The sequence below is a fragment of the Aquarana catesbeiana genome, linkage group LG02 (assembly GCF_042186555.1).
Source record: "Aquarana catesbeiana isolate 2022-GZ linkage group LG02, ASM4218655v1, whole genome shotgun sequence".
Classification (NCBI taxonomy): domain Eukaryota; kingdom Metazoa; phylum Chordata; class Amphibia; order Anura; family Ranidae; genus Aquarana; species Aquarana catesbeiana.
The window spans coordinates 697525883-697540359 of NC_133325.1; positions in this window are offsets into that span (position 1 = coordinate 697525883).

The following is a 14477-nucleotide window of genomic DNA, read 5'->3' on the forward strand; positions in this document are numbered from 1 at the left end:
TGTATTTCCATTTGAAGTGTAGATAGTTACCTGGAGTTCCACTTTAAGCATATCCAAATCCCCTAATTGTGGGCATTAATACATTTGTGATCAACCACTGAATAATGGAGCCAATTGCAAGCTTTCAACACCTACATGTGAATAATGGCAATGTTATGGTGGAAAACAGGTTAGATATCCCAATTCTGTATCTCCATGAATACAAGGGTCATTTCCCTAAAGGTTGAAAAAAGCACACAATATTCATTATTAAAGTGTATGTATAGCTAAAAATAAGGTTATGGAAAATCTTTTTCTTGGTGTACATTATAGGACACAGGATGAAGTAATTCAGGAACATTAGGTTATGCTATCGCCTTGGACACTGGCAAAACAAAACTGTAAATACAGTAGGAGTGGATCTTGAGAACAGTGTGGAGGGGACTGTGCTCCATTATGTACTCCAATAAATTGTTTTTTGGAGCAACCCGGGTGCAGATCAGCCTGTAGTACCTTTTATAAAGGGCTCTAGGTGGAAAGGGGGGTTGGGTAAATTGTGCGACCTGTGGTGTCATGCCACACCTGGTCTTCCACCTGAGACTAGGCTCTTCTCTCTCACCCCATCATGGTGGGCATATCCTGGAGGGGTCTTTGACCTCTGGGTTCTATAGGGAGGATAGACCACAGCCCTGGAACTGTAATAGCACCATGTGGCTAACTACACACATTGCACAAAGTGCCAAGGTGAGCACACATGTAAGATCCAGTGCCCAAAGCAACATTACAACATCCCCATGGTATGAGGTCTGGGTCCGGTTCCCAGGGGGGGGTTTCCATTTTTTTTTGTTTTTTTGGGGTTTTTTTTCCGTTTTTTTTTTTTTCCGTTTTTTACACCAAGGTTGCATGAAGACAAGGAGTTGCTTGAAGTTTCTGAAGAAAAATAAACTAGTTAAAGGATAAGTTCACCTTTAAAAAAAATAATAAATGCAAATGTTTTGCAGGTAAAAAAAATATGGATTTATTATATTTTTTGTTAGGAGCCTGTAAAGCTTTGCACCCACATTTATCAGGTCGTGGGTGTAATGCCACGGTCCTGCAGACTGTCTGTATAGCTGTCTGCCAGTACCTCTGATATGGGCGGGCAGTTACACTCTGACAGACTCCATGGACTACCTAGAGTGCTTAACAGCGCCCTGGTAGTTCATTGATAACTACAAGCTGGCTGTCCGTACTTGCAGTTTTCACATTTAACCCTAAATAAATGATGCAGCCGAGTGGAGCCCCACACAGCCGCATTTTTTTTTTTTTTTTCAGATTGTGACAGTGAGTGGGAGAAGGAGATCCCCGCTCACTGTCAAAACGGGGGAATTGAGGGGGCGGGGGTGCAAGGGCAAAAGCTTGCTAGTGTCCAGTCACCTGAAAGTACCAGCCGAAGCTCTGTGAATATTTAGCCTGTGTCTTGTACTCCACGATATGGGGCTTGCAAGTAAGTAAAAAATCCTATTTTCTTAATCTTGTGTTACGAGACAAAAGATGCGTAATTCGGGCACATTGGGACATCCAAAAGCAATCCAATTAAGGGGTGGGCAACACAGCAAATGAAAGGGAACAGGCCCAAAAAAAAAACCAGGTTGAGGGGCTCTTTAGAACCTTACAACTGATCCCGACATCAGATGAGGCCTGAAAATCTACCTGGTAAAACTTAACATGTGAACAGAAGACCCCAGTGTCAGTCTTGCAAATCTGAGAAACATACTTGATGTTGATAAAGCCCTTGAAACACTGACTGATCTAAAGGAGTGTGCTATGACAGGAAAAGGGGAAACCTTGCGTAAATGATGAGCTGTCAAATCCATCAAGAAATAGGTGGCTGTCCTCTAGTCTACAGGGACCTTTGTGAATGAAAGACAGTTTCCCTATTTACTCCAAAACTAAAAATATTTTAGGGTATACATACACTATAGGAGTAGTAACGGCCCTTCTGATCATCAGAAACCCATTATCACTTTGTCCACCACTGCCTATTGTTTCCTTTATAAAGGAGAAGAGGGAACAATAGGATTTTTATAACAGCTTACCTGTAAAATCCTTTCCTTGGAGTACAGCAGGGGACACAGAGCCACAGTAATTACTGTATGGGTTATATAGGCACCTTTAGGTGATGGACACTGGCACACCCTAGACAGGAAGTTTAGCTCCCTATACAACCACTCCCCTTACTGGGAGTACCTCAGTTTTGTAGCAAAGCAATACATGTGTAATTAGAAAGAGGGGAGGGACCTCTGTGTCCCGCGATGTACTCCAAGAAAAACAAGATTTTTAAAAAAGCTTACCTGTAAAATCCTTTTCTTGAAGTACATCAGGGGACACAGAGCCATAGTTACTGTGTGGGTTATAGGCCACCTTTAGGTGATGGACACTGGCATGCCCTAAGACAAGAAGTGCACTCCCTATATATCCCCTCCCACTACTCGGAGTACCTCAGTTTTGTAGCCAAGCAATACACATGTATACCAAGAAGGGAGGGACCTCTGTGTACCCTGATGTACTTCAAAGAAAAGGATTTTACAGGTAAGCCATTTTAAAAATCCTGTTTTCTTTTCATACATCAGGGGACACAAAGCCATAGTAGTTACTATGTGGGATGTCCCATAGCAATGGCAACTGAAGGGATGGAGACACAACAAAAAAAGCTAGGGCATTAAGAGGCTAGAGGACTTATACTGCAGCCTGCAGTACACTACGCCCAAAGGCAATATCCTCATGACCTTTAACATCGATTTGAGAGAATCTGGTAAATGTATGGACTGAAGACCAAGTTGCGGCCTTGCAGATCTGAGCCATAGAGGCCTGGTGATGCACTACCCAAGAGGCACTAACAGCTCTGGTGGAGTGCACTTTAACATGAAAAGGCGGAATTTTCTTCTTTAGACCATAAGCTTGAACAATCACTTGACAAATCCATTTGGTAATAATAGATTTTGATGCTGCTTGTCCTCTTTTAGGACCTTCTGGCAGTACAAACAAAACATCTGTTTTGCGAACCGGAGCGGTCTCCTTTAAATAGATCTTGACCGCTCTTACTACATCAAGGAAAAGTAGTGCCTTCTCTTCCCTAGATCGAGGCTCTAGGAAGAAAGAAGGCAGAATAATATCCTGGTTAAAATGAAAACCTGTCACCACCTTCGGCAGGAATTCAGGATGAGGCCGCAATACCACCTTATCCTTATGCATGATCAAGTATGGCTCTTTACAAGACAATTTCCGATACTTTTCTGGCAGAGGATATGGCAACCAAAAAGACTATTTTTTTTTGTCAAAAGACCAAGGGAATTTCCCGTATAGGCTCAAAAGGCTGATTCTGTAAAGCCGACAAGACTAAATTCAAATCCCAAGGATTTAGAGGTGCCCTGACAAGGGGATTCATTTGTGTTACCCCCTGAATAAATAGTACTTGATAGTTCTTAAGGCCAGCTTCATTTCCAATCCCATTTGCAGGAATTCAAGGATCCTACCTATGACATACTTCCTGGGGTGCCAACCCCTGGATCCACACCAGGAAACCTATGCCTTCCAGACTCTATAGTAAATGACTCTGGAGGCCGGCTTCCTAGCATTAACCAAAGTAGACACTACAGAAGGGGATAACCCACGATCCTTTAGAATGTGGGTTTCAATAGCCAAACTGTTAAATTTAGCGTTTGTAAGGTAGGATGGAATACCGGACCTTGAGCGAGAAGGTCTGGCCACAATGGCAGGGTCCAAGGGACTCCTACCACCATCTTTATGATCGCGGCAAACCAAGATCTTCTGGGCCACGCTGGGGCCACCAGAATCACCTCTTTTTGTTCCTGCTTGATCCTGCGGAGAAGGCGCGGAAGTAGCAGAACCGGAGGAAGCGCAAAGATCAGAGAAAACTGATCCCATGGGAAGACCAAGGCATCTGTTCCGCACTAGCAGATCCTTCGTCCTTGACACAAAGTTGTCGACTTTGTTGTTGAATCTGGACACCAACAGATCCTTGTCCGGAATACCCCATCTTTGACATATCGACAGGAAGATGTCAGGGTGAAGGGACCATTCTCCCAGAAACAATTGTTGGCGACTCAAGAAAATAGCTGATAGGCAATGAATATTTCTTTCTGCCCAAGCTAGAACATGATTCACCACTTTTTGGGCTGCACGACTTGTGCCCCCCTGGTGACTGATGTAGGCCACAGCCGTGGCATTGTCGGATTGAATCCTGACAGGACAATTCCGCAGCCTGAGCGTCCAGGATTCTAGGGCCAGACATACTTCCCGAATCTCTAGAACGTTGATGGACAAAGTTCTTTCTGACTTGGACCATTTCCCCTGTACAGAAGCTTCTTCCAGGACTGCTCCCCAACCTAGAAGGCTGGCATCCGTTGTTACCACTTTGCAGGATACTGGTAAAAATAATTTCCACTTTTGGAGGTTGCTGGATATCAACCAATTGAGGCTCAGATACACCTCGGGGGATAAGTGCATTGGAAAGTCCAAAGCCTGAACCTTCTTGTTCCAGGCTGACAGAATGGTGTTCTGTAGCAGTCTTGAATGAAACTGAGCATAAGGGACGGCCTCAAAGCAGGCCACCATCTTCTCTAACAATTGCATGCACAGCCGAATGGAAGGATTTCTCTTTGCTTTGACAAGCTGAATCAGTTCTTTTATGGAGCCGATTCTTGCATGGGGTAGGAATACCTTCTTTTGTACGGTATCTATGACCAGCCCCAAATACATTAATCTTGATGGTTTTAAGGAGGACTTTTCTAGGTTGAGTATCCAGCCTAGGAATTCCAGGTAGCTTACAGCTGAGATTAAACTTTGGTTTAGACCAGAGACTGATTGATCTACTAAAAGCAGATCATCTAAATAGGCTAGGACAGTTATGCCCTGAGCCCTTAACCTGGCTAAGGGAGGTGCCAGGATCTTTGTGAACACAGGCGGTGAAGTGGCTAGACCGAATGGCAGAGCCACAAACTGAAAATGGCGATTTTCTACCTCCGAAGCGTAGAAATTTCTGATGAGCGGGAAATATCGGCACGTGGAGATATGCATCCTTGATATCTATCGATGCCAGAAAGCCCCCTCCTTGCAAAATGGAAACAACCGATCGGATTGACTCCATGCAAAAGGACTTGATATTTAAGTGCCAGTTCAGATCTTTGAGATCTAGAATGGGTCTTACCTCCCCGTTTGGTTTTGGAACCATGAAAAGGTTTGAATAAAACCCTGAACCCTGTTCCTCTAAGGGAACCTCTTATATCACCTCCGGAGATAAGAGATGATCCAGAGCTAGAAAGAGAGACTTCCTTTTTTCTCGATCTCTGGGAACATTTGATTTTAGAAAACGAGGAGACGGGAATTCTCGGGAACTCTAGTTTGTCACCTAAAGAAACTGAGGAAGCCACCCATCTGTCTTGACATTGTTCCTGGCAGATCTTTGAAAATTGCAGAAGCCTTACCCCCACCCGAGCGAGCGGGGGTGCTCCTTCATAAGGAGGCTTTAGCATTTTGTTTTGCGGGCTTTCTGCCCCAAGTCCTCTTTTGGCCCTGGGACTGCCCCTGAGGTCTTCCTCCTTGAGCTTGATGGTGGAGACCGTCGAGACTGCCTAGAGGCAGATACTCCTGGTACTGGAGAGGAGGCACGCTTAAAGGAGAAATGTTTAAACTTCTTCTTTACCGGTAAAAGAGAACTTTTCCCATTAGAGATTCTTTGGCTATATTTATCTAGATCATCTCCAAATAACCGTTCACCATAAAATGGGAAACTGGCCAAGAGCTTCTTACATGGTGCTTCGGCTGACCAATTCTTCAGCCTCAGGACTCTGCGTGTATGCACTAGTCCTAGCATAAGCCGTGAGGCTTGAATGATAAAATCTTTCATAGCATCCACCGTAAAACATAGTGCATCTGATATGCCAGCCCATTGCTGGGCCTGCTGATCAGGAAGAATCTTAAGTATCTCTACAAACTGATCCTTTAAGGACTGAGATACACCAATTGCCGCAAGAACCGGCTGCGCTACTGAGCTTGCCAGAGACATGTTGTTCTTAAAAAGAAATTCCAACTTTTTATCTGTTGGATCCTTTAACATCTGAGCATTGTCTACCGGACAAGTGAAATTTTTATTCACCGAGGCGATTGCAGCATCAATTGCTGGAACCCCCATTTCTTTTAGAATTCTTCCTCCATAGGATGCAGTGTGGAAAACTTTTTTGGAGGAAAAAACTGCTTATCCGGGTGTTCCCATTCTGAATATATCAGCTTTTTTAGCCATGAATGGATAGGAAAAGCATCCCCAGAAGGGGGAGGCTTTAGTGATCCCAAACCAGAGGTGGGCTCATCAATAGACTGCGTGACAGGCAGCAAAAAGGTTGAGCGAACCAATTTAGTAAGGGAGTGTACCAGCAAACTGTCTTGTGAGATTACTCCCTCCATATTAGGATCCTCGGAAGAGGATATATTAGTATCTTCCAGATCTTTTGGAAGACCTTCCTGATCCCCTGCCCCTTGTACCATAGGATGAGGGTCCTAAGCACTGGATGGGGAACTGCTACGTTTGGACCCACTATGGAGAGTGATCATAGCATCAATCTTCTTTTCCAAACTAGAAATGGTAGAAGAAAAAACCTCCTGTGTGATATATGGGCTGAAGTGTCCAGCACTGCTGCAACACCAGTCTCCCCTGACAGCTCACTCTGACCGGCCGCATCACTCTCAGATGTGAATGACATTCTTTTGGACATGGATTTATGTTGTTGTAAAACAATCAAACCCCTAGAACCCTTTGAGGAGTTCCTGGTCCCTCTTCCACTCATAGCCTGATGCACAAAGCAGAGGCACTACCAGAAAGAATGCATACACTGCTAGGCTATAGTCCAGCAATATAATGCTGCTATTAATGCCCAGACTGAAGCAGTAATAATGTGTCAAGGGAAATGCCTGATTCACCAAACCTGAAGTAATGCTACCTTTTTGCTCTTGTGTCCCTCCACATCCAGCAGCAGCACACAGTGTGCTTTTAAAAGCTTCCTCCACGTGCACCTGGCGTTGGAGAACGCCGATGCCGTTAGCCCCACCCCCCCCCGCATTGCCTATGGCCCCGCCCCCGTTTTTTTTTTTTTTTAAAGGACGGGTTTTCCTGCGCGAGTGGCGGACTACAGGTACCTTCGGACCCAGAACTAGCATGGCGGGGGGTATAAGAAGCCACCGGCCACTGCATTTTTTTTTTTAAAGTGAATCTGGGAATCCCAGCATAGGGGGGGGCACAGGCGGGGAGACAAGTCCCCCCTTTGCTTACCGGAGGATCTGCTGCTTTGGCCAGATGAGAAAGAGGAAGTAATCGATTTCTGACACAGTGCTGTTTCCAGCATAAGGTAGTGAGTGCTCAATACAGCCCCCAGTGATGACACATAGGCATGACAACATTATTTACTTAAAGGAGACATTCATAAGAAAATTCAAAAATATTTCTTAGAAAGCTCCACTTACCTTTTCCCGCCGCAGGGTTTTCTGTGGTAAACCAACAGACCCAATCTTCACCCTTCACGGTGGGCTCTGTAAACCTTCAGGAGCAGGGGAACCTAGAGGTAACCCACAATCCTGGACCTGCAACAGCACCCTGCCAGTAAAACTTTATGGCCTTACTACCAAAAAGTACTGGATCCCAGGGTCCAGCTCTCTAAAAAGAGAAGCATTCGCAGGCAAAACCTCATTTCTTCGGATACGAGGCCCAGGTACCATTAAATATGGCCCAAAAAAGGACACTTTGAATGGATCTGGTCAGCATGGCTAGCTCCAGCAACGATTGCTCCAGTGGAGCTCAGCACAGCACATCTCCACTCGTGACCAACACCTTAGACACTGGAGAAAAAAACTGAGGTACTCCCAGTAAGTTGTGGCCTTGCATATTTGAGCCATTGAGCCCACAAAGCACTAACAGCCCTGGTGGAGTGTGCTTTGATTTGAAAAGGTGTAACTTTCCTCTTCAAACCATAAGCTTGAATAATTTCTTGCCAAATCCACTTAGCAATAGTAGATTTCAACACTGCCTGTCCTTTTCTAGGACCTTCAGGCAACACAAACAAAGCATCAGTTTTCCGAATTTGAGCAGTCGCCTCCAAATAGACTTTGACTGCTCTCACCACATCCAGAAAATGTAGTGACTTTTCTTCCATAGAACAGGGTTCTGGAAAAAATGAAGGTAGAACAATATCCTGGTTTAGATGAAAACCTGAAACCACCTTCGGCAAAAAACTAGGATGAGGACGCAATGCTACTCTATCCTTGTGAATGATTAAATATGGCTCTTTACAAGAAAGAGGAGCCAATTCTGATACCCTTCTTGCAGAAGATATGGCTAACAGAAAAACTAGCTTCCTTGTCAACAGGACCAAGGGAATGTGTTGTATCGGCTCAAAAGGCTGTTTCTGTAATGCTGACAGAACTAAATTCAAGTCCCAAGGGTTCAGGGGTGCTCTAACCGGTGGATTAAGCCGTGTTACCCCCTGTATAAAGCTTCAGACCAAAGAATGCGAAGCAAGTGGTCGTTTAAACAAAATCGACAAGGCGGAGACCTGGCCTTTGATGGTACGCAAGGCCAGCTTCATCTCTAACCCCATTTGCAGAAAGGCAAGGATTCTACCTATGACATACTTTCTGGGATGCCAACCCCTGGATTCACATCAGGAAATGTATGCCTTCCAGACTCTATAATAAATGACTCTGTAAGCTGGTTTCCTTGCATTAATCATGGTAGATATCACTGAGCCTGAAAGCCCACAATTCTTCAGAATGTGGGTTTCAATAGCCAAACCGTTAAATTTAGCGTTTGTAAGGTAGGATGGAACACTGGTCCCTGCGATAGCAGGTCTGGACGTGGTGGTAGGGTCCATGGGGCCCCTACCACCATCTTTACGATACTCTGCATACCAAGATCTTCTGGGCCACAAGAACTACCGACTTCCTTTCCTGTTTGATCCTGCAAAGAAGTCAGGATGGCAGCAAAATAGGAGGGAATGCATAAATCCGTGAGAACTGATCCCACGGAGTCACCAACGCATCTATTCCGTATGTGAGTGGACCCCTTGTTCTTGACACAAAGTTGTCGACTTTGTTGTTGAACCTGGACGCAAACAGATCTACATCTGGGATCCCCCATCTTTGGCATATAGCCCAGAAGATATTGGGGTAAAGAGACCATTCCCCTGGAAAAAGCTGCTGGTGACTTAAGTAGTCCGCCTGCCAATTCTCTACCCCTGGAATGAAGATTGCCGATATGCAAGGCACATGCTTTTCTGCCCAGGTTAGGATATGGTTTGCCTCTCCCTGGGCTGCACGACTTCTGGTGCCCCCTTGATAAAAGCCACTGCTGTGGCATTGTTGGATTGGATCCTGACAGGACAATTCCGCAACCTGAATGTGCAGTATTTTAGGGCTAGGTATGCTGCCCCAATCTTTAGAATGTTGATGAGCAAGGTCCTTTCGGTTCTGGACAATTTCCCTTGGACAGTTGTCTCTTCCAGGACTGCTCCCCAACCCGAAAGGCTGGCATCTGTTGTTACCACTTTCCAGGTAACTGCTAAGGATTTCCCCTTCCCCAGATTCTTGGGTATCAACCACCAACTGAGGCTCTGGCCGGAAAATCTAGTGCCTGGACCTTCTTGTTCCAGGCAGACAGGAAACTGTTTTGCAGCAGTCTCCAATGAAACTGAGCATAGGGAATTGCTTTGAATGAAGCCACCATCTTTCAAGTGAGATCCTTCTCACTTGAAGAGGAGTCATCAGTCTCTTCACGGCCCCATTAGGGAGAATCATCTTCCCTCTCCCACTGTTCCTCTGTTTGAGGGTCCTGTGTGGTAGATGGGGACCTAATGCGTTTTCTTCCACTCTGTGAGGATGCTATTAAAGCCACTAATCATCAATCATTCCAATCATGGCTGAGGAGAAAACCTCCTCAGTATACAGGGGCTGAAATGCCGGAAGCAGTTGCAACCCCTGACAACCCCGATGGCTCGCTCTGACCAGCCTCCCTAGGCCTTTCGGGGGGGGGGTGGCGTTGCAGAGGGAGGGTCCTCAGAGCCTGAGGGAGATCCCTTTGAGCCCCTGTTTTTTGGGGTATTTGTACCTCCCCTTCTGCCCATAGTGCTAAGCACAAATGCAGAGGTACTACCAGAAAATGCACCCACTGCTGAGCAAATAGTCCAGCAACTGCCGCTGCTATCAGGCTCAGGCTGATGCTTAAGTAAATGTTTCCTGGGAATGCATGTGTCACCAACACTCACATGCCCCCATCTGCTCTGTGTCCCTCCATCAGCTGAATGCACCTGCAAAAGGTGTACTTATAGCCTACACAGCCCCTGTGTCTGTGAACGTTGAAGCACGTCAGCGCCACGTTAAGCCCCGCCCCCCTCTGACTTCCCACCGTGCCCCCCCCTCACTTTTTTCTTCAAAAAAGACTGCTTTCCGTGTGAGCGGGGCTCCGATCCGACTGGATCGGCATGTGGGGGGGGGGCTGGGGTGGAGGAGAGCTGCTGGAAAAAAACTGCCATACTATGGCGGTGGCGGTGGGGCACGCCCCCGACTAACCCATGCTCCCTTGGCCTCCTGGAGAGAAGAAAAAAACAGTCCAGGTGGGGGATTCTAAAAGAAAAGCCCCCTTCCAACATCTTACCTGGGGCTTGGGCTGGAGGAAGCGTGCACCTTGTAATGACACAGAGCGAGACTGACAAGCATGGAATCAGGTACGTGCTCTTGACAGTCCCCGGTGGCGACTTTAGGCATGACAACATTTTACTTAAAGGAGAAAACCCATAAGAAAATTCCTTAGGGATCTCCACTTACCTTATCCAGCTGCACGGTTCTGTGGTAAACCAGACAGACCCAATCTTCACCACTCATGCTGGGCTCCGTTTAAAAAAACCTTCAGGGACCAGGGACCCATTTTATGGGGGGATCCACACCCCTGGATCGGTAAAGCACCCCACCAGGAAATATGGCTGAAAAAAGAAAAGCACTGGATCCCAGGGTCCAGCTCTCTAAAAAGAGAAGCGTTACAGGCAAAACCTTGTTTCTTCCGACACAAGGCCTGGGTACCATTCAATTCGGCCTAAAAAGGCACTTTGAATGGATCCAGTTGCATAGCCTGCCCCAACAAGGAATATTCCAGTGGAGCTCAGCACAGCACATCTTTACTCGTGACCAACACCTAAGACACTGGCGAAAAAACTGAGGTACTCCCAGTAAGGGGAGGGATTATATAGGGGGCTAATCTTCCTGTCTAGGGTGTGCCAGTGTCCATCACCTAAAGGTGCCTATATAACCCATACAGTAATTACTGTGGCTCTGTGTCCTGTGATGTACGATAAAGAAAAAGCCTTTACATGTAATGCATGGATCTGTTAGGCAAATCCTGTGGCAGGTCCCTGGTAGCAAGAATGGGCAGATTTTTTTATTTTTTATAGTAATCTATCTTTTTATGCATGGCAACTTTAGATTTTCATCCCAGCCAAGCGACTGTTCTGATGGGAACAATCATTGTCTACTGTTGCCTATAAACTTAACCCCCTTCATGACCAGACCATTTTTTGCCACTGCTTTACTTTAACTGACAATTGCACGCTGTACCCAAATGAAATGTATATACGGTAATTTTTCCCAAATAGAGCTTTCTTTTGGTGTTCTTTGTTCACCTCTGTTTTTTTTTTTAGTGCTTTTAATGAAAATATAGCATACATTTTAAAAAGCAAACAATATTTTTTCCTTTCTCCTATCCAAGAAAAAAGTTATATCAAATTTCTTCATAAATGTATTCTGCTACATGTCTTTGGTTAAGAAAATCCCAATATTGATAGGTTTATGCGAAAGTTAGAGCGTGTACAAACTATGGGATATTTACTGTAATTTTTCTTTTATCTTTATACTAGTAATGGCGGTGATCAACGACTTATAGTGGCACGAATACAGTGATCAGTGCTAAAAATATGCACGGTCACTGTACTGACACTGGCTGGGAAGGGGTTAACATCTAGGGTGATCAAAGGGTTAAATTTGTGCCTAACCAGTGTTTATGTGTACTGTGAGGTGCTAAGTGTACTAAGGCATGTAACGGTTTTTATTCCCTTTGCAGGGAAACAAAAACCACTACATTCCTGCTGACAGGACACAGCTCTGTCCTGTGTTCCTCCTCGATATCCATTGGCTGGCACCTGCTGATAGGTTTGTGCTGTGTCTAATCACAGCACAGCCGGCACAGGCGCCCCCTGCCCAGAAGTGTTGGATCACGTACTAGGTACATGATATGGCTGAGAGTCACTCTGCCACCGTACTCATACATGAGGCGGTTGGCAAGTGGTATAACAATGATTTTCAGGTAGTTATCAGTTATCTACCCTGGTCTAGAAGATGTAGTGTCACCATTGGTGGAAATGGGCAACCGGTTGGTGCAGTGCAGCATTCACTGTGAGTACCCTGTGGCTCTGCCAGGATATGACTAATACTGGACCCAGCAGGGACAAATTTGCCACCATCTTTATCTGCACTGGGTGAATGGTATATAAGTAGGAGAGTCGTTAATAATGGAGCTGAGTGTAAGCATTTATTGTTTTGAGTGTCATAGGACCTGGTGAAGGTGGCAGTTAGGATGCAGAATAAAGCCAGTGCCAACCCATATGGAACTCACACGATTGATCATGTCAGTTCTTTGGATAAATCTCACCTGATTATCTGCACCTGGAGAGAAACAAAAACAGCATTTACAATGTTACTAAACCCAGGAGCCTCCATTCACTATTGCTGGTCTCCCACAGTACACACAACATGGAAATGCAATAATTTTAGTAAATATAAAATGCAAAATACCTTTTCTCATAAGCAGTATAGAGCAGTCTTGTGACTTCTATCAGTGCCTGGTTAAAGATTGTAGAAGGAGCGTTCATACTGCGCTGGCTGTCCTATCAGGATGCAGGACCCCTGACCCTCTGTCTGGACAGTGCTGATCACATGCTCTCTCCCAAGAAAAAAAAAAACTTTCTAGCAATATACACCAAACTGAGCGTGTGCGGCCTGACTCCAGTAACTCTGTCTTATCCAGACATGTTCTGGAGTCAGTGGAAGAGGAGGAGCTGTGCATACAGGATCAAACAGCCTTTTTTTTACACAATGCAGAGGATTAACTCCTTAGGTTCCACAGTGATTATAACAAGCATGCTTTACTGTATATGTATATATATATATATATATATATATATATATATATATATATATATATATATATATATATATATATATACACACACAGACTGATTTTATTGTTGTGGATTTAGTAACACTTGCTCTAAAGACTATACTAGTTAGGAGTTCTTGATGCTGTAACTTTTACTTCAGCTCAGGATTGACCGAGAAATGTTTGTAGAGGATTGTTAGTGATGAGCTGGCTGGAATACAGCTGCAAGCACTTGTGTGGCAGACAACATATAATAAAACACAGCTATGCTTAGTACTGAGCTGGACAGAGCTGTACCAGAAACGTGTTTGGACAATTACTGCACTGTGTCCCATCTGCAGGTGTTCACTCTGTACATCGACGAGGTGGCTGGTTAGCGGCCAATGTAAGCACAAGCTTTTTAGAAGCAACACTATTTACTTTGAGGTTAGAAAGCATAAAATAGACAGAATATTCCAAAGAGTATCTATAATCCAAACAGGAACCTTTTGTGCATCCTTCAGCCCTGGAATGCTATTACCAGAGATGTCCATTCTGCTCACACTGGTTTTGGTCCAGGTTCTGTACAAGAATGTTACTGATTTTCTTTAACAAATCTGACAATGTGCGTCATATCCATCCACCACTGACCTTACTATTCATTCTCCTGTGAGATTGTCTTCAGACAAATTAGAATAAATCACCTTTATGAAGTAAAAGGGGTCATGTCATTGTCACAATAAACCATAAACTCCTTTGCTACATCTAGTTACGAAAGAGGAACTCAGATAAGGGTTCTTGAAGCAGAACCAAACGGATGTGACATCTATGCCCATGTAGGTTTTAGCCCACATTTGGCAGCTGCAGTTTGCGGACCTGTGTTGGATCTATGGGCTGCTGGATGTAGACGGACTTGAGTTCTTCTACATCAGGTTAACGCTGATCCGTTGCCTTTAGTTATGGAAAAATGGGGAAGGAAACAATCCTTTTCCATTATCTTTCCTGACCTGGACTTATTCAGTTAGACAGATGTAAACAGATACATGTGCCTGCCCATACGCTTGGATGGCGCTTTTAATCAGGTCCGCCTGAAAAATTGACAGGCACCTACTAGAATCTAACCTAGTAGCAACCCCCTCCATGTAATAACAGAAGATATTAAAGTCCAAATTTTTTTTCTTAAAAAAAAAAAAAAAAGAATAAACAACGTTATACTTACCTGCTCTGTGCAGAATTATACAGAGCAGCCCCGATTCTCCTCTTCTCTGGTCCC